Source organism: Coregonus lavaretus, assembly GCF_964263955.1.
Source record: "Coregonus lavaretus genome assembly, chromosome: 16".
NCBI lineage: Eukaryota > Metazoa > Chordata > Actinopteri > Salmoniformes > Salmonidae > Coregonus > Coregonus lavaretus.
The window spans coordinates 43,247,430-43,256,542 of NC_140003.1; positions in this window are offsets into that span (position 1 = coordinate 43,247,430).

A 9,113-nucleotide genomic window follows, 5' to 3' on the forward strand; every position below is an offset into this window, starting at 1 on the left:
TATGGGACGACAATATATGGGACAACAACATATGGGACAACAACATATGGGACAACAATATATGGGACAACAATATATGGGACAACAACATATGGGATATATGGGACAACAATATATGGGACGACAACATATGGGATATATGGGACAACAATATATGGGACGACAATATATGGGACAACAACATATGGGATATATGGGACAACAACATATGGGACGACAATATATGGGACAACAACATATGGGACGACAACATATGGGACGACAACATATGGGACGACAATATATGGGACGACAATATATGGGACAACAACATATGGGACGACAACATATGGGACGACAACATATGGGACGACAATATATGGGACGACAATATATGGGACAACAACATATGGGACAACAATATATGGGACGACAATATATGGGACAACAATATATGGGACAACAATATATGGGACAACAACATATGGGACGACAAAGTACAATATTTGTATATTCCTGCAAGACAATTTTCTGTGATAATGTCGGGTGTGTATTATAGCCATCAAGAATAAGCACAAGTAGTTATCTTTATGACAATGGCCTCAGAGGCCATATAAATGGAGATGTTGACGTACTCTATCTTACTAAAACTAAACTACAAAACCGTAATAACAGGGTTTACCATCCCACCTTTTCACTTTAACTAGTACAATACCAAGTGTGTATATTTAACTAGTACAATACCAAGTGTGTATATGTAGAGCAATACCGACAATCTGTTGTTGAGAAACCCAGTGTTAATGTCTAGTTGTCCCAGTTGTGGGGATCCTGATCACTGCAGTAGTTCTATTTCCTGTTGACTAGCGTTAGCCATAGTCTTAGTTCCCCTCAAGATGACCTCAAACAGATATGTAGTACTGCTTGATTCTAAAATTTCCATCAGATTTTTTATTTTTATTTTTACATTTCTCATATTCTCCCATGAATGACTATGATGTGATGTACATGTTTGTTTAGAAAACGCGTGAGTAATGTCGCTTTAGATCAAGCAGTTTTTAAAGTTTGACGTTTTTTGTCAGGTTTCCCTCTCATATTCATCTTTCAGTCATGTACCGGTTAAGCTGTCTCACTAATTGTATTGGTGTTTTAAAATGATTACCTCTTCTTTCAGTTACACTGATAGATTCTGTTATCCATTTTCATGCAATAGTTAAAGGGACACTTCGCTAAAAATATACATTTAAATGATTTTCCACTTACCATGTCTCGCCTAAATTGGAACACAGTGGCTGGACATTAACGTGCTATACCTGATGTCAGAGCTCAGTGGCTGGACAGTAACATGCTATACATGACGTCAGAGCTCAGTGGCTGTACAGTAACATGCTATACATGACGTCAGAGCTCAGACTCTGTGCTTCACAGCTCTGTATGGGTTCTGACTGACAGCTGATCTGAACTAGAGCACCACACGTGAAAAGAAGTTGCCCCCATCCCTCCCTCTAATTGGGCTACTTTTGCAAATGTTTTGTTGTCTGAGTGAGGGGAAATGCTGTAAATTAAGATGACTCGATGTATTTTGAAAGACGAGACTTTGATGATTATAATGAATACCGCTTTGATGTCATATAAGCAAGCCAAGCACCTTTTGAGTCCACATGTGCACTTCACATTTCCATATCATAAAACTCATGTCATATGCAGTGTCAACGTTTATGATCACTATGTTTGATGTAAAGTTACAAGATGGCATGGCGTCATACACTGAGTTGTTCTGAACATAATGAGCCTGTGTTTGTTTATTGTGAAGGAGATACGCAGCAGAACACGCAGCTGAAAGAACGCATGACTCCTTTCTATGCGCGACATACTGTAATTACCTTCTGTTTCTCTGAATTGCCCTCTGAAAACCTAACACTCTTAAGATCGTATTTTATAACTTAGCTAGTCATCTTGGCAATAGAAAAAGCTTTCAAATTATTCCCGTCTGACCCAGATTGCGATTTAAGAATGGACTGTTTCTGGCTTGCGTAAAGAACAACGGTAATTGTGTGATGGCGGGGATGCAGGGCTGTGTTCCAAACAAAACAACGACAAGTGTGCTTGCTCTAGTTCCTCAACGGCACAGCTACATTTAGGACAGCTGAAAAAAGCCCCCTTATAGTTGAAGGCTCTTCTTTGAGTCATAAAAGTGCATTGAAATTGCTTAGGAACTGTGCATACTTTGGAGAGGTGTGGCCACTTGGACACACCAGTTAGTCCTCTCACTCAAACCCTTGTCATTTTTCTGTCTTATTTTGCACCTACCCCACATTTTCCACAAATATTTTTATGTTACTGAATGTATCCAGAATATTTTCAGATTGCTGCGAAAAGTACAGTAAATGTAAAATGCACATATATTTAATTTGTTATACAGCACATGAACATTAAACTCTTTTTTTGTTTGATCTGATGGTGGATTACTTTTCATGGGGCTGTCCTTTTCCCCCAAAGAATTGGTGCTTTTTTCTTTTTTTTTACTCAGTTGAACTCAAATAAAACATTTTTTTTTGTGGATACCACATAGTTCTGGGAACTTTAGCTTGACGAGCCAAAACAACTGTGGTAGGGCTGCAGATGCTCTCTCGAAATCAAGATAACAACCTGACTAGATAAGGTCTCGTCAAACGTTTTGTGTTCATAAGAAATACTGTTTTAGTTTCGCTTTCAGAAAACTCCAAAGAGTTATTTAGCTCCTGTGAGTTTGTTGTGTGGGTCTTTTGACTCACCGTGTTGTGATCCTGAAGGGCCATGGTACTTTGGCAAAACGTTGTTGTTTTGCGAGCTCAGGAAAGTGGGCATGTTAGAGTGATAGCAAATAAACTTGTGTCGTTGATAAAGAACAAAGTCTCGTTCTTCCAACACAACAGTAAAAGTGTCTGAGGGTGAAAGTATTGAAAAGACAATTCAGCCTGCACAATTATCTTTCATCTCCTCGCAAAAAAAACTACCTAAAAATGACATTTGCAACAAGAGTTGGAAATTCTGCCGCTGCAGTGCTTCTGAAGTGTTATTCAGATTCTACAGCATATTCCAGCTCATACTCTCAAACCTTCAACTCTCAAAACCATCTCAGTGTCCTTATTCATGTGTAGCCATTTAAACTCAGTTACCCTTTGAACGTTTTTGAAAAACTTGAGAGGAGAGGAAAGTTTCACGTCACTGCTAAGTGCTGTTCTGGGAAACAAAAGGTTTTACACAACACATACAGTGCCGTGAAAAAGTATCTGCCCCCTTTCTGATTTTCTCTATTTTTGCATATTTTTGTTACTGAATGTTATCAGATCTTCAACAAAACCTAATAAAGGGAACCTGAGTGAACAAATATGCTTGGTCATTGGTATAAGGTTCTTACTGTGGAATGCAGTGTTTGGTTTTTGCCAGGCATAATGGGACCCATGTTGTCCAAAAAGTTATAATTTTGACTCATCTGTCCATAGAACATTCTTCGAAGAGTATTGATGATCTTCCAGTTGCTTTTTGGCAAACTTGAGTCCACTTTTTGGATGAGATGGGTCCCATTATGTCTGACGAAAACCAAACTGCATTCCACAGTAAAAACCTCATACCAACTGTCAAGCATGGTGGTGGTAGCGTGATGGTTTGGGGATGCGTTGCTGCCTCAGGACCTGGACGACTTGCCTTAATAGAAGGAACCATGAATTCTGCTCTGTATCAGAGAATTCTACAGGAGAATGTCAGGACATCGGTCTGTGAGCTGAAGCTGAAGTGCAGTTGGGTCATGCAGCAAGACAATGATCCAAAAAACACAATCAATACAATGGCGCGAAGGGAATGGCTGCCGTTTTACGGGCTCCTAACCAATTGTGCTATTTTTGTGTTTTTTTCTGCGTTGTTTGAAACTTATTTTGTACATAATGTTTCTGCTACCGTCTCTTATGACTGAAAAGAGCTTCTGGATATCCGAACAGCGATTACTCACCTCGAACTGGACAAAGATTTTTTCTTTAATGAGTCAGACGCAAAGGATTTACTGCTGCTACCGGACCAGGCCCAAATCCCCGTCATTTGCATGAAGAAGAGATGCCGATACAGGGGACGCAGGTCCGGGTGCCTTGTGAGAATTCGTCGGCGAGTGGGTAACCTGCCTCTACCATCCGTCCTATTGGCCAACGTGTAATCATTGGAGAATAAACTGGATGAGCTCCGTTCGAGACTATCCTATCAACGGGACATTAAAAACTGTACTATCTTATGTTTCACAGAGTCGTGGCTGAACGACGACATGGATAATATACAGTTGGCTGGGTTTTCCGTGCATCGGCAAGACAGAACAGCTACCTCCGGTAAGACAAGGGGTGGTGGTCTGTGTCTATTTGTCAATAACAGCTGGTGTGCGAAATCTAATATTAATGAAGTCTAGAGGTATTGCTCGCCTGAGGTAGAGTACATGATAAGCTATAGACCACACTATTTACCAAGAGAGTTTTCATCTATATTTTTCGTAGCTGTCTATATACCATCACAAACCGATGCTGGCACTAAGACCGCACTCAACGAGCTGTATAAGGCCATAAGCAAACAAGAAAATGCTCATCCAGAGGTGGCGCTCCTAGTGGCCGGGGACTTTAATGCAGGAAAACTTACATCCGTTTTACCTAATTTCTACCAGCATGTAACATGTGCAACCAGAGGAAATAAAACTCTAGACCACCTTTACTCCACACACAGAGACGCGTACAAAGCTCACCCTCGCCCTCCATTTGGCAAGTCTGACCCTCCATTGTGGTCCATTGACATGTCACATGTACATCATTTCAACACAATACTGAAACTGCAAAATGACTAATCTCTGACGCACTACCTGTCTCCCTGTGCTTCACATACGCTTGGACTGATAAGAGAATAGTCCCTTTGCTCTGCTGCAACCCACAGCCCTGTGTCTACACGCACACGCACACGCAAGTCACCACGGCGTGCATGAAAGACGTGTAGGTGGGACACACTGTGGAGCCTAGCAGGAATGTATAAAGTGGTCACATCATCATGCTCTTTTAATAGAGTGAAACTGACATTCCAGTGAGTGTGGGTGTGGGTATGTTATCCTTGGCAGTGAGTGTGGGTGGGGGTATGTTATCCTTGGCAGTGAGTGTGGGTGTGGGTATGTTATCCTTGGCAGTGAGTGTGGGTGTGGTATGTTATCCTTGGCAGTGAGTGTGGGTGTGGGTATGTTATCCTTGGCAGTGAGTGTGGGTGTGGGTATGTTATCCTTGGCAGTGAGTGTGGGTGTGGGTATGTTATCCTTGGCAGTGAGTGTGGGTGTGGGTATGTTATCCTTGGCAGTGAGTGTGGGTGTGGGTATGTTATCCTTGGCAGTGAGTGTGGGTGGGGGTATGTTATCCTTGGCAGTGAGTGTGGGTGTGGGTATGTTATCCTTGGCAGTGAGTGTGGGTGTGGGTATGTTATCCTTGGCAGTGAGTGTGGGTGTGGGTATGTTATCCTTGGCAGTGAGTGTGGGTGTGGGTATGTTATCCTTGGCAGTGAGTGTGGGTGTGGGTATGTTATCCTTGGCAGTGAGTGTGGGTGTGGGTATGTTATCCTTGGCAGTGAGTGTGGGTGGGGGTATGTTATCCTTGGCAGTGAGTGTGGGTGTGGGTATGTTATCCTTGGCAGTGAGTGTGGGTGTGGGTATGTTATCCTTGGCAGTGAGTGTGGGTGTGGGTATGTTATCCTTGGCAGTGAGTGTGGGTGTGGGTATGTTATCCTTGGCAGTGAGTGTGGGTGGGGGTATGTTATCCTTGGCAGTGAGTGTGGGTGGGGGTATGTTATCCTTGGCAGTGAGTGTGGGTGTGGGTATGTTATCCTTGGCAGTGAGTGTGGGTGGGGGTATGTTATCCTTGGCAGTGAGTGTGGGTATGTTATCCTTGGCAGTGAGTGTGGGTGTGGGTATGTTATCCTTGGCAGTGAGTGTGGGTGTGGGTATGTTATCCTTGGCAGTGAGTGTGGGTATGTTATCCTTGGCAGTGAGTGTGGGTGGGGGTATGTTATCCTTGGCAGTGAGTGTGGGTGTGGGTATGTTATCCTTGGCAGTGAGTGTGGGTGAGGGTCTGTTATGTTATCCTGCCCTCTTTTCTTTTCTTGTTTTATAATCCGTTACAGATTAACCTGAGCTGTGCAGTTGGTGATTGCTAATTAAAAACCTGTCACAACTTGTAATCTTACAAATGTGCAGGCAGGCGTCTGCAATGTAGTTAGTCTGGAACAGGATCGCTGGGCACAAACTGGTTGAATCCACGTTGTTTCAGCGTAATGTGTCAACGTATTGTAACCTGGAATCTACGTGGAAAATACATTGGATTTAAAAAAAGTTAAACTGTTGTTTTGAGGGTGTCATTTCAACTAAAGGATTGTCATCATGGTAACCAAATTTCCACGCTTCAGTGGTGTAAAGTACTTAAGTAAAAATACTTTAAAGTACTACTTAAGTAGTTCATTTGGGTATCTGTACTTTACTATTTATATTTTTGACTACTTTTACTTTTCACTACATTCCTTTAGAAAATATTGTACATTTACTCCATACATTTTCCTTGACACCCAAAAGTAGTTACATTTTGAATGCTTAGCAGGACAGGAAAATGGTCCAAGTCACGCACCTATCAACAGAACATCCCTGGTCATCCCTACTGCCTCTGATCTGGCGGACTCACTAAACACACATGCTTCATTTGTAAACGATGTCTGAGTGTTGGAGTGTGCCCCTGGCTATCCGTAAATAAAAAATACAAAAACAAAAATGGTGCCGTCTGGTTTGCTTAATATAAGGAATTTTAAATGATTTATACTTTTACTTTTGATACTTAAGTATATTTTAGTAATTCAATTTACTTTTGATACTTAAGTATATTTTAAACAAAATGTCTTTGATATTTGCCACTGATTGCAATAAATGTGCTATTGTGAGAATAATTATTCAGAGATCTCTTAATAACTAAACATGTTTACTGTTGCTATTGAAGTAATTCCAAAGGGTAGGTTTAACAGAGCAAATTAAATGTAACCATATCTTATAAGTAATATATCTTCAAGGATACTATTTACAGTGGGGAAAAAAAGTATTTAGTCAGCCACCAATTGTGAAAGTTCTCCCACTTAAAAAGGTGCGAGAGACCTGTAATTTTCATCATAGGTACACGTCAACTATGACAGACAAATTGAGATTTTTGTTTCCAGATAATCACATTGTAGGATTTTTAATGAATTTATTTGCAAATTATGGTGGAAAATAAGTATTTGGTCACCTACAAACAAGCAAGATTTCTGGCTCTCACAGACCTGTAACTTCTTCTTTAAGAGGCTCCTCTGTCCTCCACTCGTTACCTGTATTAATGGCACCTGTTTGAACTTGTTATCAGTATAAAAGACACCTGTCCACAACCTCAAACAGTCATACTCCAAACTCCACTATGGCCAAGACCAAAGAGCTGTCAAAGGACACCAGAAACAAAATTGTAGACCTGCACCAGTGAATGACCTGCAGAGAGCTGGGACCAAAGTAACAAAGCCTACCATCAGTAACACACTACGCCGCCAGGGACTCAAATCCTGCAGTGCCAGACGTGTCCCCCTGCTTAAGCCAGTACATGTCCAGGCCCGTCTGAAGTTTGCTAGAGTACATTTGGATGATCCAGAAGAGGATTGGGAGAATGTCATATGGTCAGATGAAACCAAAATATAACTTTTTGGTAAAAACTCAACTCGTCGTGTTTGGAGGACAAAGAATGCTGAGTTGCATCCATAGAACACCATACCTACTGTGAAGCATGGGGGTGGAAACATCATGCTTTGGGGCTGTTTTTCTGCAAAGGGACCAGGACGACTGATCCGTGTAAAGGAAAGAATGAATGGGGCCATGTATCGTGAGATTTTGAGTGAAAACCTCCTTCCATCAGCAAGGGCATTGAAGATGAAACGTGGCTGGGTCTTTCAGCATGACAATGATCCCAAACACAACGCCCGGGCAACGAAGGAGTGGCTTCGTAAGAAGCATTTCAAGGTCCTGGAGTGGCCTAGCCAGTCTCCAGATCTCAACCCCATAGAAAATCTTTGGAGGGAGTTGAAAGTCTGTGTTGCCCAGCGACAGCCCCAAAACATCACTTCTCTAGAGGAGATCTGCATGGAGGAATGGGCCAAAATACCAGCAACAGTGTGTGAAAACCTTGTGAAGACTTACAGAAAACGTTTGACCTGTGTCATTGCCAACAAAGGGTATATAACAAAGTATTGAGAAACTTTTGTTATTGACCAAATACTTATTTTCCACCATAATTTGCAAATAAATTCATTAAAAATCCTACAATGTGATTTTCTGGATTTATTTTTCTCATTTTGTCTGTCATAGTTGACGTGTACCTATTATGAAAATTACAGGCCTCTCTCATCTTTTTAAGTGGGAGAACTTGCACAATTGGTGGCTGACTAAATACTTTTTTTCCCCACTGTAGATATATATAGTGAGCTCAAAATGATTTTGGGACAGTGACACATTTCTTGTTGCTTTGGCTCTGTACTCCAGAACTTTGGCTCTGTACTCCAGAACTTTGGTTCTGTACTCCAGAACTTTGGCTCTGTACTCCAGAACTTTGGCTCTGTACTCCAGAACTTTGGATTTGAAGTGCAGACTGTCAGCTTTAATTTGAGGGTATTTTCATCCATATCGGGTGAACCGTTTAGACATTACAGCACTTTTGGTACATAGTCCCCCCATTTTAGTGGACCAAAAGTATTGGGACAAATTCACTTATATGTGTATTAAAGTAGTCAAAGGTTTAGCATTTGGTCACATATTCCTAGCGTGCAATGATTAACTCAAATCTTGTGACTCTACAAACTTGTTGAATGCTTTTGCTGTTTGTTTTGGTTGTGTTTCAGATTATTTTGTGAGCAATAGAAATGAATGGTAAATAATGTATTGCGTCATTTTGGAGTCACTTTTATTGTAAATAAGAATAGAATATGTTTCTAAACACTTCTACATTAATGTTGACCTCTCTGTTTAAACCATTTATTTATATGTGGCAGTGCTGTCCACTCAGTAGTGTTGAATTTTGGCCTCAGCTGAGCTCCTTCAT